This window comes from Limulus polyphemus, unplaced genomic scaffold (assembly GCF_000517525.1).
Source record: "Limulus polyphemus unplaced genomic scaffold, Limulus_polyphemus-2.1.2 Scaffold74, whole genome shotgun sequence".
Lineage (NCBI taxonomy): Eukaryota > Metazoa > Arthropoda > Merostomata > Xiphosura > Limulidae > Limulus > Limulus polyphemus.
The window spans coordinates 1,330,699-1,334,609 of NW_013665684.1; the positions used below are offsets into that span (position 1 = coordinate 1,330,699).

The 3,911-nt window shown below is 31.2% G+C and overlaps 1 long non-coding RNA gene across 1 annotated transcript in view; it reads right to left on the minus strand.

Moving 5' to 3' along the window:
- Positions 1–1,105: 1,105 nt before the first annotated feature.
- Positions 1,106–3,911, minus strand: part of LOC111087680 — a 6,946-nt gene continuing 4,140 nt past the window's right edge. The window contains exon 4 of the long non-coding RNA XR_002612343.1: positions 1,106–3,046. This is a non-coding gene — a long non-coding RNA (uncharacterized LOC111087680). The remainder of the gene's footprint in view (positions 3,047–3,911) is intronic.

The window sequence follows — 3,911 nt, forward strand, 5'->3', positions numbered from 1 at the left end:
CATGTGAAACCGCAAACTTGCACGTATCTCCGCATGAACCCAACAAACCTTCATGCCAAATTTGGTGAAGATCCATCAACATCAAAAACGCCCATAAAAACCGCAAAACGCAAAATTCAAAAGTGAAAATTTGTATGTCTCTTCCCACGGACCCAATGAACCTCCATACCAAATTTGGTGAAAATTCCTCTTGAGGAGGCATACAACAGACAGTACTATTATATTTATATGGATTTGTGATTTCTGAACAAGAGTATCAGTAAAAGTGGAAAGTAGAAGACAGCCAGCTCAAATTTGAAATAAACTTCTCTTAGAAGCTTTCTTTTTTTGTATTCAATGTCACTAACATTAATACCAAATTTCATTTATTAATATTTGTATTTATTTTATTTGATAACAGTGTGAAGTACACATACATACATATATATACAAACATTTAAAATATACATACATAACAGTCAACAAGTACAGAAAATATCTCAGCTTTATCGTACAATTCTTTGATTTTTCGGTAACAAGTTTTAAAAGCTATAAGCTTAACAAAGGAACAACACATTTTTTGTGTTTAAACAGTTATAGTTTTGGAAAATAGTATAACTTCAAACACTTTGAATATCACAGAGAAAGCCACAATTTCTAGGACATAATAATATAAATACAAGGTAACGAAATTATTCTGTTTACATAAAAACACGCACACACACACATATATAATGATTCTGTACGATTAGTCTCTTGATGTGCGTTTTATTAACATAAAAAAGCATAAAAAGGACAAATTAACGACTATACAATATATACTCAAACAGCTGGTGATATATAACTTATATTCAAATGCACAGTGAGATTAAGAAATAAACTATAAAAAGACACAGAATATAATATCTGTATAGAGCACAGACTATTCTTTCTACACTTTCAACATATAAACCGAAATAAGTAAATGTGTCTTTTTTTTTGTTTCTTTGACTCATTACTGTTTTATTTTAAAAACCTTAACCATAAACGAACACTTTTGGCTTGACTTCCCAGACGTAACCAGAATCAAACGTAATCGTATATTCTATGTTATAGCTAACTTCTGAGATCGCATTGCATCATTTAATTTTTTTTTCTACTTTTGAAATAACTGCCTCTCTTGTCGGCATCCGACTTTAAATCATATAGACCTGGTAAGGTCAGCTTCGTTTGACCTCTTCCTCCAAGCACGTGATGAATGATTCCTGTATAATATTAGTTTAATTATTACAAGGGAATCAGGGTAGGGGGATTCACGTAGATAATTATATTAATATTGATGTGTTAAATATACTTTCTCTTCATTCGTGTATGTAAAGTTCTACACTTAGCGGACAGTTCAAAATGCATTTTCCATATTTTTCGGTTAATTTTAAATTTCTACGAGAGCATTGACATATATATATATACCCCTTTTTAATACTGTCACAGTTAAGTTACAACTAATGATAATTTAGTAATCTAGCATCAGGTGGCCTCAATTTATTTTTATTTCTTATGTATATATTAATATGAGAGAGGTACTTAGGGCTATCTTCATCAAGTATGCAGTAACGATCAAGTTCGCATGGTAAGTCATTCTTGTACCAATTTTTCGCGAAATAATTTAGCGAACTATGTAGGAGTCTATCGGTTATAGTTCCTATGTTTTCATAATTGTGCATTAATTTTGAGGACGTTGATCTTGGTACTTTGTATGCTGTTGTAAGTATTGAATTCTGTATTGTTTGTAATTTAGTTTTAATATGGCTTAGGTGCTACGTTTATCTATACAGGTGATGCATATTCAGTAACTGGACGTATATATATGTTTTGTAAATATTGATTATGTTAACAGCTGTTGCTCCTCTGTTTTTACCCGTTAAACTCTGGCATAGTTCGTGCATTGCCAAACTTTGGTTTATATATTGTTTAAATGTTTGATCCACGTTAATTTAGAATCATACGTTAGTCCTAAGAATTTTGCTGATGTCGTAGTCTGAAAAAGTGTTCCGTTCATATAGAGTTCTGGTGGGTCTTTTTTGTGTTTTGTTAATTTTGCAAAAACTACTAATTAGGACATCAATTTCAATGCAATATTTTTGGTATTCGATTATCCTATTTAACTGAGGTTGTAGATTTGTGGCTGCTATAGATGGAGTGGGAACACTTTTCCAAACTGCCACATCGTCTGCAAATTGTGACGAGTTCCTGTGATTTGGATCTTTTAGAAGCATACTGTTAACATACATAATAAATAGAATAGGGCTAACTACTCCTCCCTGGGGAACACATGCCTCAGGAGTGAAAGACTCCGAGAAAGTTCCCTCAACATGGATTCTACATTATCTGTTTTCCAAAAAGTTTGATAATCAGCGAATAATACTGGCATGAGGAATCTAAAACCATTGTGCCATACAGTGTCGAATGCTTTCTCAATATCGAGAAAACATGCGACCGTGCTTTCTCGTTTTTATCAAATCGTTTATTTAAAAAATCCAAGCTATCATTCTCCTAAGATAAAAGGCCATAAACCACTAAAAGAACATTGTGATATATATCATAATCACTGAAACGAACGTGTACATATTTATTGAAGAGTTTCCCCTGGATTTGATACAAACTCAGTTACTACTCACAGAACTCCTGATTCTTTTCTAAATCGTGCCATACGAGTCACACTTTTCACTTTTTTCAAAACAATGCATTGTAAGAATACCCAGAAGAAGGGAAAAAACTTAAAATAACTATCTGTGTTCTAGATATTGAAGTTCGTATAGCATAATATATTTGTAACAAACGTGCTCTAAAATATATATATGTATACACATCAAATTAATTGAAATATGAAAGACAATGAGATATAACACTGTAAGACAAATAATAAACGTATAAACATTACTGAACAACACACAAACCATTGTAAATATAACAAAAATAATAGAATATATACATAATATTTAACGAGTAAAGTGATACAGAAAAGACATCTTCTCGTAGTATTTTCATGCAAAATCCCAGCGGTGGTTAGACGCTTCGAAAAATCACACTGAAACATATAAAAACAAAATTATTATTGGATCCCAGAAATAACTAACTAACTAACTAAGATAAGCCATTTTGTTTATTTATTGTTCCCATTATCGAACACAATTACATCTGTTTTAATCTATCGTCAGTCATTAAACTTGTATTATATAGACTAGTTTGCATGGTTTATTAGAATTTGATTTCAGGACTAACCTAAAGCTCCTAAACTAGCCAAACTTCGTGAGATATTATTAGGTAGGCTTACAGCCAAAAATACCGTTAACAGCGTAAATATCGTTACCTACTCGATGAAATAATGTAATGTAATCTTTATAAATGCATATGTAAGAAAAGTATATTTAATTAGCTATGCTAATGGCCAGGTCAATTTTTTAGTTTCGCTGTAAGTACATAACTTACTTTGATCGGAAATTATTGCTTTGTCTGTAATATATATATATAAGCAAATGTGAAAATTATTGCCCACATGTCAATGCGTTTTTGAGTTTGTAATAAAAAATATTAGAGAAAATCCTTTCAGTTCATAGAACGTTAGACTAAAATTTGTTGAACTATTTTATTATAGAAAATTCCGAAACATTTTAAAAGAGCAGAAGGAGCTTCAAGCACCAGAGAAAATAGAAATATATGAAAAACAAAGTTGTCCAAACTTATGTTTCGAACAGCGTTGCAACAGATAGAAAACACGTTCATCTTCATTTAAACCACAGAGACCATAGACATCATATTTTTAAATACTTTTATCAGAAAGAGTGAGAAATACGATGATTCTTAAAAGACGATTTACTGAACTTGAACTTCAGATGTTATTACTAAGTAAAAAGTTTGTTTGTTTGTAATTAAGTACAAAGCTACACAATGGG